Here is a 13,194-nt window from a genome sequence, read left to right on the forward strand (position 1 = left end):
ACAAGTATTTAACATGAATTGGTCCCAAAGGAGAAGACTGCAGTTGGAATTTGGTTTGAGAAGTTCAGTGATCTACGGGGAGGGTCAGTGCTACATGAAAATATTAAGCCTTGCATGTTGGAACTACGGGTAGTAGTTGGGTCAGTTACTTTAGTTTCTGTAAGTGATGTCTTGAGCTGAGCTACGGCACGAAACGGGTCCGGTAGAGCTCTGTAAACAAGATCTGTTATGTGGTGACAAAGTGAAGAGCTCTGTAAACAAGATCTGTTATGTGGTGACAAAGTGAAGAATAATTGAGACCTTCAAGAATTGGACAACAATAATTGAGAATCAAACTGAAAGGAAAATTAAGAGATTTAGTTCAAACAATAGTCTTGAATTCTGTTTTGATTTTTTCAGTGATAATTGCATGAAGGTAGAAATTACTCGGCATAAATCAGTACACTCCAGCATTAATCATGAAAATGCCAGAAGTCTGGTCTTGACATCCTCCCACCTATGACAGACTTAAAGTGTTTGGTTGTGTTGCCTACGCACACATAAGGCAAGACAAGTTGGAACCCAAGGCCTTGAAGTGCACGTTCATAGAGTATCCAGAAGGTGTCAAAGACTATAAGATGTAGTGTTTGGAAGTTGGACATAGGAAATTTCATTGTAACCAAATTTGTTATGAATCTTTGATCAAAGCACAATTGTTCAAACACTTTAATATCAAAACAATTAGAACTTTAACAATAAAGACTTAAAGAACATAAGAGAGACGAGAAATTATAGCCATTTTCTTTTTGTTGATGAATATTTAATTACCACATTACAATCTTGAAACACTATGTATAGTTTTATTTACAAGGTTACAAAGCTAATACAATATGTATAGTTTTATTTACAAGGTGACAAAGCTAATACAATATGATATCGACATTAAAGAATCTATACAAAATATATGCTATTCATCACTAACTAGACTTAACTAACCTTTCTAAGAATAATAAACAATTAAAAGGTTAAAAAACAGAAATTAACAGGTCATCATAATTGACTGAACCAGTCTAAACAAACAGAAACTACAAAAAATCAATGAAAGTGCATGGACAACCTAACTAAACACTTAGCTTGAATATCAATGTCAACTTAACCAAACATCTCCATATGGCTCTATTATTCTTTCCATTAGAATACTAGAACACCCACTCTTAACACTTCTTTTCTTATTTGATAAAATTCAAATAAAAGTGTGTGATAAAAAGAGTTCTAGAGAGAGTGGCTAACTCTTCGCTCCAATTCTATGAATGTGTTCTAGCACATGTCCAATCGCTCCAATTCTATGAACGTGTTCTAGCACATGTCCAATCGCTCCAGTTCTATGAACGTGTTCTAGCACATGTCCAATAGGAGCCTCTCTCGCAGTTTATTGGTTTGTAGACCTGAAAGAAAATTAAAGATCGAATGGCTTAGTAATAGAAAACCACTATGAGGAAAACGAGAAGCTTAGCAAATAATAAAATCATCGGTCAATCTTTAGACAATCTAAAAGCAATTATATAAATCAGTTTAAGAAAAGTTTAAGCAAAAACAAGAGAAACTGCGCAAACATTATAGAAACTGGGAAACTAGTATGTAAGGCTTTAAATTGTGACTGCTGTCACAATTGGTAATTACAAATCTTCGACATTGTAGAAAACTGTGGATAAATGACATTGATGTGGCGCAATTGCGATTGTTGTAATGCAGTAGCAGAAGTCTCAAAACCCTTGACTTCTGTAATGGACAACGGTTCTTTCTCTTCAATATTATTGTTTAGCCAGTTTTAAGAACACAAATTAACTGCAGCTAATAACAAAATTTCAAATAAATAAAAAATCAATAAATAGGTGCATTACCTGGACTTGTAAAACCTGCTGCCAACGAATCCAGTCCAGTTGCAGTAGAGATGAAGTTGATCGAAACAATGTATGCATTAAGCAACATGCTCATATACTCAACATCAAGGGTGCAGGTTTCTCTTAAGCAGTTCTGAGATTGCCAGGATTGTTTGCATTTTGAACGAATTCTCTGAAAACATGGCTGGTCTCCATCTGCAAATTCTGTTGAAGCATACTTTTCATTTTGTTGATCAAGTATCCTGCTTTCTTAATCTTATTCCCCTTAAAGCATTAGGGTTAGGACTTGAAAACGACAATTTTTACCCAGAAAGTCTTTCAAGTTATTCATATCTACTAGTATTTTCTTCTTTTCTCTCTTTGTATGAAATCATCCGTGGGCTCTACTTGAGGAGAGACCTTGACAGCGCATTCATTTTCATGACTGCCAACAACAGCATTCCTATCTGGTGCACGAAATTGGTCTGTTTTTCCACAGAATGGTTCGTCGTATATGAGATAAATCGCTGTCTTCTTCACAGCGAAACCATTCCCGAAAATGACAACAATCTCCACTTTGTCGCCAGGTTTCAAACTTGATACCACTCTCTGCCACTCCTCACTTTCAAAAGAGGATAACCCCTCTCTCTTATAGAACTGAATGGTGGTTTTTGTGTGATTAATCACCAACACATATTTAAGGCCATATGCTGTTATGTCATATGGGCTTGAAGAATAGACAATGCACATAATTGTCTTCAAACTACGTTTTCCACTTGAGGGACTTCAAAAATTACAGAAGAGCCTTTTGAATTGAAAGTTAACCAATCTGGGTAGTTATCATCAGGGAGCAAAAATCTATCACATCCATCGACTGTCGAATTCTGTAAAAAGTGAAAATTGAAAATAGGCTCAAAAGTTTATTTAACAACATATTCATACCACCATATTATTTATCTAAATAATCAAATGTAAAATATCCGTCATTAGATGAATAATTGTAAGTGTCAAAAAAATTATGATCTTTTGACTACCAGAAAAAGTTCCACAGTAGTGATATTTTACAGGGGGAAATCATTTCTCAATTATTTTGAGAGTGAGAGAGAGAGAGTAAAACCTGTAAGATCCTCTCTTTCAGAATGTTGGTAATTAGGCAATTCATTCCTATTTGAATTATAAGAGATTTCATGGAATTTCTTGATGTTGAAACATGCACTTGACCTGGACATTCAATTAACAATGAAGTCTTTAAATCTGATACTTGTGATGTAGTTTCAATTGAGTGTTCCAATTTCATAGAATTTGTTGCACTTAAAGCATTTAAAATTCTTGTTTTGTCTTGTGAAAGTTGAAACTCGGATCCACACTCTAGCCAAAGGGTTTGAAGCTTTGGAATGGAAATGGTAATAGACGATAGATCGTGGGAACTGCTTAATGAACCTTAAGAAATAAGTGATGACATGCCAGTAGTTGTTTGATCCGGCGGTGAGAGATTATTTATTGGTGACGTCCAAGACGGAAGCACATCACGTGAGAATCCTTTGTATCCGCACAAAGAAATATATCCAATGCTTTTTGACCTTACTACTGAAAAAGGCACTTTTGTTATAGTTGTGTTATTTGCCATCAGAGTGGTTAAAGATTCCATCTGTTCAAAATCTTCTTCCAACTTGTCAAGCATTAAACATCCAGATAGAATGAGAGTTTTCAGGGATTTCAGCGTATAGATGTTCCTTGGAAGATTACGAAGGCTAATACAGTCTTTCAAATTTATCAAAAGAACTTTATTGAGATGTTCAACGCTATCAGATACCTCACACAACCTAGGACAATCTAGTACTAGCTTTTCAAGATTAGGCAAGTATGAAAAGTCAGGGGTCTGTGTCAGATAATTAGAATGACTAAGATTGAGGATTTTCAGCTTCTCCATCATCTACAAGTACAGAAATCTTTTAGAGAACTTAAATGGATAAAAAGCATAAAAAGATAAATGGAAGCAATTACAATGTATCACCAATCTTGAGAGAGGCAAGTAAAATATTTATATGGGTGCAGAGACAACTTTTCAATACCAATATACGTTGGTTTAGTATTACTTGTTCTTTCAATATATTCCATGTATGAGCATTTTACATAGAATTTCACAATTCCGAATAGGGCGCACTTTCTCTTAAGTGCACTTTAGATGCAATACTTAGCTTAAATTCCATTCATAATAATGAAAAGTGAAAACAACTTAAAAATAGTACCTGCATCTCTTTCCACACAAATTTGACATCGCTATTTTCTAACTCAAGGGAAATTAAATTTCTTTGATAAAAGTTTGAAGGTATGCATTTTAAAAGAAATCCTTTCCAATACAGCCACCTCAAATTTCTTGAAAGATATTTAAAATCTCCATCAAGTTGTACACCAGAAAGTTGAAGCAATCTGAGTTTCTTCATATTCTCAAATGCCTTGGTACTAAAACATTGCACTAAGACTTGGCAGCTTCAAAATCAGTCCCTCAACATCAACTGTTCCCTGTGAAATATAATGGACCAAAAAGTAAAACATGTTACAGAGAAGCACAATCATTTGTGTAAAACTAAAAGATGCAATACAACGCAGATAAATAAAACTTGAGATGATTAAAATAATTGTTTCTAGGAACTAGGAAGCACAAAACAATCCATAATCAAACTAATATTCAAAGTTTTTGTGCTAGACGGCCACAAATGAATGTTGAGTACAAACTCAAAAATGTTTTTTTTCTTCTCTAAGCTTATGATATTTTAACTTTTTATTTTCTTATTTACCTAAAAAAACAATTTAATCTAGAACTATAAAAAAAGTATATAAAATTCTTACGGTATGTTCGGATAATACATCAAGCACATCCTCGTGAAACCACAACCTACTACCCGAATGATTTCTCTTTCCATATCTCTCAGCAAATCATGCATGCCAAGCTTATTCTTATCATCAACCGTTACAAGGCTTCGCTCAATAAGGATACGTATTCCAATTTCTGCGAAAAGTCCACAACCATTTAATATATGAATAACATCATGTTGGTCCATCCCAATAAAGAAATAAGCTATGTCAAGAAATATTTCTTTCTCTGTATCATCATTTAAACCATCATAGCTTATTTTTAACTTCTTGTATACTTGATCATTGGGAATTCTTTTGAGTTTCTCCAATACACAATTCCACTCTAATACCTCTCGATCAAATAAATAGAACCCAAAAATTTCAAGAGCTAGCGGCAATCCCCCGGAATACTTAACTACATTTCTTGAAATTTCAGAAAAATCTTCTTTAGGGTATATGCTTATCTCTTGTTGTGATGATTATTCTACTCCCAAAAGTAAACCATTCACGACTTCCACACAAAGCATTTAGTTGGTCTAGTTTATTTACATCATCAAGTATTCTTTTATGACGGAGTCTTTCCTTAGATTTTCCAAACTCAATGCTTTGTTCTTGGTTGATTCTTGGAAAATATCATGCATGAGTCGTTCTTGTAAATATGTTGGTCCAGTAACTTGCTCCCAGACCTCTAACATTTGCAAGAAAACTTCTACCTTCAAAATTGCGGCCAATTTTATTGTAAATGACTTTTGCAATGGTGGTTTTACCAATTCCCCCCATCCCCACATCCCCATAAGTAGAACATCATTTGATTGTTGAGATTCTAGAAGTTGGATCATATCTTGCACTCGAGATTCTAATCCAACCGGATTATCAGCAATGAACAAGTCTGTCTTGTCAAGCAAACGTGTAACATTTGCAACAATACTCTTGACAATCTCACATTCATCTCTACAAAAAAAACATTGGTACATTTACCCACATTAGGATTTATGTATCATAAATAATTACATATGTATGTACGTTAAATTTACAAGGGGAAATTGAGTAAGAAATGTATTGTTGGGTGTCTTTATGTGTAAACTGGATCGCATCAAAAAGGTGCAATTAGATTGAAAGTATTGACCAAAGAAGTTAATTGTGTATGCAATTATCATTCAGAATAGGCAGCATGGCAAGAAAAATAAGATTTCAATAAAAATTTCAGGTTTCACTATTATTATGTCACATCTTAAGCAAACAAGAAAAGATTCACCTGTCACAAATGTTAAGAAGTGTGGTTGGGCCTAACTCAACCCTACAAAACCGGCTTGTAGGGTGAGGATTGCCCTCACTTATAAGGACATGTCCAGGCCATATATTGTCCGATGTGGGACTCTTAACAACAAATGTCAACTCAAAGCATAAAATAAACTAATTAACTGGCTATGAATCACGGGTACAAACATGGAACAAGAAACAATACTGACACGTAGATACCGATAAAGATTGAAGAAAATCAAAGTAATTGAATGTAATCACATGTGTAAGTGTAATGTTTGTGTCAAACACCGGACACGCTTTAAGACAAAATGTTGGTGCCTCATGAAGAGCATTAAAATAAAAAGCAACAATAAGCTGGAATTTAGTACAACAAACCCTGAAAGGCCAGCAGCCTCATGAAGAGCCGTTCTCCATCCTTGTTCCATACACAACTCCTCCGACGCCGAAAATCTGTTCAAAAGACTTTGAAAAGCTTTACCAAACTCCCCCGTTTGCCTCCGAAGACATGGATGATTTGAGATTTGGTGGAAGGAAAATATAATTGTTTGATTTTCAGATCTGGCTGAGCTAGGGTTTTAAGAGTTTACCTTCTCTACATATTTGTCACGTGTTATCGTATCAGTCTCACAAGTTGCGTCATTAGAGGGTATACATGTAAAAGGTTGGTAGTCGAGCATCTATACTATTCATTTTTGGATTCTTCGATGAATTTATTGAGCCACGTCATTTTGAAATAGTGATTGATTTCATTTTTATTTTTACTAGTAAAGGACCCGTGCGCCCGCACGGGTCACGTAAAGTCGGTATAAATATTAAATACATTTAATATGGTTATGGTTAAAGAATTTTATTAAAATATATAATAATTAAGCAAAAAAATTCTTCAATAATGATTAGCATATCCATATTAATTTAATGTATCAATTTGTATTTGTTTTCAATGATGATATTAATGTTGGATAAAAATTCAAATAATATTAGAAATAATTAATTATTATTGTTGATTACAAATTTAACTATAAAAAAATAAAGTTCTTTAAAAAAACAATCAAATAAATAAATATGTAGATACTGTAGTAATTATGTACTATTGTGAAATAGCGGGTCACGTAAAGTCGGTATAAATAAAGAATAAAAATCATATATTTATGGTTAAAGAATTATATAAAATAATATATTAATTAAGATAAACAATTTCTTCAATGATAATTATCAAATCAATATAAATTTAATTAGTATTTTTAAATTGTTTTTTGCTATAAATATAAAGTCATGTTAGGTAGACTAACATGTTTAATAATCTATGAAATCAAATAATTAAATATTTGTATTACATTATATAATAAATATAAATCAATATATTTTTTCCCACCCAATAAAAAATTTTGAGTTATATATTATGGTGTGAAATTAATTATTACTATTAAAAAGAGATGATTATATTTAGTTCTGCATGTACAGAAAAAGGCATTTCAACAGTTTCCAAAAACTTGTGCACGTTTACCTACTAAAAGGAAGTCCAACAGGTAATGGGACTTTGAGTATATATAGTAGTAACGACACAGTAGTTTTCAACACTTCAAGTACCAAATCCTGAAACCTAATCCGTAAGTGGGAAGAAAAATGGGTAGCTTCTCCCAAGTTGCAAAAGCTTGCAGGTCGTTGATCATTTTTTTCTGTAATCCAATCTCTTTTTTTCGTTTGTTTTCTATGAAATGAAACTTTTGTTCATGATTGTTTCTGATTATGTAGATCTATGAAATTTGTTGTGGTTCAAGACCCTCTCCAACGATTGGCGATTAAACGGAGGATGAAGCAAAGATCGAAGATGCTGCGGATGAGGTTGAAGATGAAGAAAGAACGGATTACCAAGTTGTGCACTGAGTGGGCTTTGCATGTGGTGGAGGGTGTTGCATGCGCCTGGGAAAGGGGAAGTAAGATTCAGAACATAGCAGGGGTGTGGCAGAATGAGATGCTTGGAATCAGGTGGTCGGGAAAGCATCAGGAATTGAGGGCTGGTTTGAGGTTTGCTGTACTTGAAGACGTCGAATTTGTAACTCATGTTCTGGGAAGTGTTGGACTGGAGATAAACCCCAGAATGATAGAAATATCCAATTCAGTGTATATTGGGAAGATTGTCTTTTAAAATGAAAGGTATAAGAATCTTATTATCCGATTTTCGAAAAGGCATGATATTAGGTTATATGAATTTAATTAAAATTTAAGCATTAAGTCTGTGTTTGTTGTTTGAATGACAGTGAATGGATGATATGGACAGAGTTGGTGAAGAAGCTGAAAAGAATGGTTAGTAATATCTTTTACATGTTAAATTCTTTGTTTATTATTCTGTATGTTTCTGGAAATTAGTTGAAATTATGATTCTGTTGTATTGCAGGTTTAAAGAAGATGTATTGTTGGGGTATTGATGGCTATGGTGAATGAAGGAGTGCAAAGTTTTGGAAGAACAGTAGATTGTTTTGAATGATGTTGCTGGGTTTTTTTTTTGTTTTAGTTGTATGTGGTTTAATGTTATGTTTCAGACTTTTTATGTTTGTTATTCATAGTTTCTCTTTGGATTGAAACAGTTAATGTTTTCATGGCTACTTTATAATTGCAATATAATACTGGTATGCTTTGCAACAATGTGTGAAAATCAAATGGATGAGCATGGTTTAAATTTAGTGTTATGTACTCCTGTTAGTATAATTTGGTTATGTTTAATATTTTACTGATTTTTCAACATAAACTTCAAGTTAATAGGAGAATGGGGAATATATATATATATATATATATATATATATATATATATATATATATATATATATATGTTGAAATATGCACATAAGCATATCAATATGTGTAAGAAATCTTGAAACATGAATTATAGTTCAGTTAAGTATGTATACAAAAAGATATATAAATTCCCAATGTTTTTGAAACATATTAGTAAGTGTTGAAAAATAATAATAACAGCTTGTTTAAATCTATTTTCGTAGAATATTAAAATTAGTGGGATCAATAAGCAAAGTAATATTATAAACTATAAATTTCATATTATATTGAGTAATTGATTTTTATTTATTAGGTGAGTGGGAAAAAAACAACTTGACAACTTTTGTTAGTAAAAGATATTCTAAAGTGTATTTAATAATTTTAAAAGAATTATATATGGAGTATTTATCAACTAATATTTGCATAAATTTTAAATTATGAATAATATATATGTTGATAAATGCACATAAGGATGTCAATATGTGTAAGAAATATTGTAACATGAATTATAACTGAGTTAAGTATGTATACGAAAAGATATATAAATTCCTATTGTTTTTGAAATATATTACAAAGTGTTGAAAAATAATAATAATAGGTTGTTTAAATTTATTTCCATAGGATATTAAAATTAGTGGGATGAATAAGCTAAATAATATTATAAAATATTATTTTCATATTCTATTGAGTAATTGATTTATAATTAATAGGTGAGTGGGAAAAAACATCTTGACAATAATTATATATGGAGTATTTATCAACTAATATTTGCATAAATTTTAAATTATGATAACATATGTTTGATTTATTAAATGTGATGAAAAAAAGTAATATTTGAAATAAAGAAGGATTGATAAAAAATATTTATTGTTCCTAAAAAGTGGATTTTAATTAAAAGTTAGAATATAAATAAAAAATATATAATGTTTGTATTTTAAAACGCGGGAAAAATTAGAAAAGAGTAAGTAATAAAAACAAACAAAGGAAATCTAAATAAAAAAATCGTGTACTGCATGGAATTGGTAAAGCTTAAAAAAAGTGTATGCATGTATGTTTGAAGTTAACAGATAGAGATAACTTAAATGCCTTTTTTTTCGTTAGACTACAAAGTGTTGTTTCCAAATGGTTTAGTAAATGCTTTGGTTACACGGTGGGTCATAGGTAACAGTCATGATTGATTGAGATAGGGGTCATTTACTGAATAAGTCTAGGGAAAAGGAAAAGGAAGCGTGCAAAGTTGAGTTACAATATATTTTGGACTGCTTACATTACACAATTTCTCTCGTTCTCATTCCGGTCTTTAGGAAAAAACTGACATCACTTCTGGAGATAGCAACAGACGACGATGAGGCTTGGAAGAAAGCCAACGTATGGGTGGTTATCAGATGAGGAAGAAGAAGTCATCAGGTTAGATACATGAATTCCTATTTAATTTATTTGTTTTGGCATAAAGTTCATGTGCGATCTAGTTAGGTTTTAGGGTTTTTTTGATTTCTGATGCATGCTAAAATAGATTTGTTTAATTAATAGAAAATGATGTGAATGGAGTTTATTGTTTAATATTTCCCAGATCAGGTCTTCGTAACATTGTGGGGGATCAACTTGTATTGAATGTTTATTTGCCTGATTGTGTTAATCTATAAAGTATAAGTGTTTTATTCTGGGCCAATAGTATGGTCTTATATATATTTTAAAGTTGTTAATCTTTCAAATATTCGTTGTCTATGGTATACTTGCGTTATTATTCCGTATTTGGCATTCATAATGTCCTCATGCAACTATAATTGTTCTTTCAGTGAGGAGGCAGCAATGAACGAAATTCAAAAACTCGTAGATGAGGTTGAAGATGGTTCAGTAAAACAATCATCTGTCAAGTCGGTTAGAAAGGGTAAAGCAAATTCTAAGAAATCTGTTAGATTTGCAGAAACTTGCAAGAATGCCCCTGCAGTTGTTCCAAATGTCAACAATACTGTTGTTCCTATGAGTAGTGTTAAGCTTGAAGAAGATGATGTCCCCCTTGTCTCTGCGAACGATAATGTACAGACTAACAAAAAAACTGAGAAGTCCAAAACTGTTGTTGATAAAACAGTTGGGAAGAAAGCAACTGAAGTTGAGAAGAGGACTAATAGCAAAAATCTGGGAAGGACTGCCAACAAAAGAGCTGTTACAGATGGGAGTGAGAAGAGCACAATGAAACTTGCAAAGAAGGGGAAAAATCTTTCAAATGTTAGGATAAGAATGTGGGGAGGAAAGCCAACATACTGCTGGGATATTGCTATAAAGAATTCAAGAGTAAAAAAGGATAATGTCCAGGTAAGCATACTGAAAATCTACCTCATATTTTAATACTTTGCAGATCTCAAGTGTTTATTCAATGAATATTTGTGTTGTTGCAGCATTTCCCTAAGCAGATAGCAATAGACTGCTTGGCAAGTAATCAGAAGGAGGTAACTATTAGAGATTGTGATTTGTATCAACAATTCAAGTGTACTGTGATGACGACATACCGCAACGGGGCTCCGAGTCCGTCTGAGAAATACATGACTAAAGGATGGTACGCCTATGTGAAGACCAAGGGGTTCAAGAAAGGCGACACACTGACTTGTCAGTTGGCGAGACATGGCACTTTCATTTATGTTACAATGAAGAAGAAATGATGGGGCTGTTGAATGGTGGTGGAAGAAACTTGCTTTTTTTTTCTGTTGTTGAATTAGTTTCAAAGACCAAAACCTTTGAATTTTGTGTATTTGGTGGTGACTTTTATAACTTATCTGAACAATGTTGTTTGATGAACCTATGGGTTGGTACTTTTGCTTTAATGTTGAATGACTTTATCAAGACTACTTTCCTGGCCTGGGAAATTTTGAATGGTTATATGTTTTGCAAATCTTAATGTTCTACATACTTCATAGTTGCTCCTTTACATTGGCCATCATGATTGGCTCATGTGTGCTAGAATAGTTTATTTACATGCATTATAAAAGTTAACTAAATATAATAGTTATAAAGTTAATATGAAATGTTTTTTTAAGAAATTTTGTTTGATAAACAATTTACCATGTTAAAACCAAATTACAGTTTATAAAGAATACATATTATACAATCAACTTAGATATATAGCAACTTCAATTTAAGTAGCCAAACATATTTATTAAATGTATGGAAGGAAATATAGTATCATGGATATTTAAAGGTCTGATTTGTAACATCTATGAACTACTAAAAAAATTAATATAATTACTTTTTGTTGTTAAAACTCGTTTACCTAACATCCTGGATATTTGTACATATAAAATATGTAGGCCCATCAGTGTTGTCTGGCCCAATTATAAGGGGTATCACTATCTATATATATATAGAAATTATTGTCATAGTGCATCAGAATATTGTCTTATAAAATTTAATTCTGATATGGTGAAGTGGGGAGTTCCATTTGTCCCTTCTCCATCAAGCAGGGGAGTATACTTTGCATGCATGTTGTAATAAAATAAATGGATTCCCCTGTTTTCTCATCTCTTTGCTTAATAGCAGTGTTATTCTTTAAAATATATGTTTCAGTGATCCTGAGAGAGACAGTCTTGAATGGGCGCGTAACATTAACAAAGAGTTTGAGGAAGAGCAGGAAAAGATGTTTGAAACACTCATAAAAGATGGGTTTCTTACTGAAGCTGAATGCATGGCTAATCACACCGGGGAGGTAAAGTGGAAATCTAATGTCACAGAAGCGAATATGCGAGGCCAAAATGCTCTGGTAAGTTCAAAACCCAGTTAAATCCACTGCCGTATATAGATCTATATATATCGTGGGTTAATAAGTAGAAAGTTATAATGCAGAATATTCCAATGGAAATATCAAGGACATGTTTTCGTAAAGACCAAAATGCAATAAGGATGGTAGATCTTATTGATGGAAAGGGATATCACTGTCGTATTCTTAGGGCTGGCAGGAATGAGTATGAGAAACATATTGGAGTTGGATGGTACGATTTTGCAAAGTTAAAAAATCTTCAAGTTGGAGATTTCATAGAATTCTCCATGATTCCATTTTCAGATCTGATGTTTGTGTACTTGGGGAAAAAAGTAGCTGATTAGGATGTAAAGATGTTACTTGTAGCTTTAAATTTGTTGTTGATGGTACTTAGATTGTAATCACAGATGGCTGTGTAATGGATTTAAATAATGGTTATCAACATGAATATTTGCCTTTGCTAATCTTTTAATTGATGAAGTTCTGTAATCATTGATATTATGGCAGCTATCATTCATCGTCATTCTTCAATCCAGTTATACAGATGAAAATAAATTATCAGTATGCAAAGGTGATATCAAATCTTTCATTCATGACAGTTAATAAGTTGTTTAAGTTGTAACCTAATTTTAGGCAACTGAGCACAAAATATATACCAATAACAACAGGTCCATAAATATTGCAAAAACATATAGA

The 13,194-nt window shown here is 32.5% G+C and overlaps 1 long non-coding RNA gene and 1 pseudogene across 1 annotated transcript; one reads left to right on the plus strand and one right to left on the minus strand.

Moving 5' to 3' along the window:
• Positions 1-55: 55 nt before the first annotated feature.
• Positions 56-6,617, minus strand: LOC131601292 (disease resistance protein RUN1-like; annotated as a pseudogene).
• LOC131601296 (uncharacterized) lies at positions 6,519-8,665 on the plus strand. The gene is made up of 5 exons (XR_009283609.1): positions 6,519-6,639; positions 7,440-7,636; positions 7,731-8,132; positions 8,237-8,282; positions 8,374-8,665. It is a non-coding gene; the product is annotated as an uncharacterized LOC131601296 (long non-coding RNA).
• Positions 8,666-13,194: the final 4,529 nt, after the last annotated feature.

This window comes from Vicia villosa, linkage group LG5, assembly GCF_029867415.1.
Source record: "Vicia villosa cultivar HV-30 ecotype Madison, WI linkage group LG5, Vvil1.0, whole genome shotgun sequence".
In the NCBI taxonomy this organism is placed as follows: Eukaryota; Viridiplantae; Streptophyta; class Magnoliopsida; order Fabales; family Fabaceae; genus Vicia; species Vicia villosa.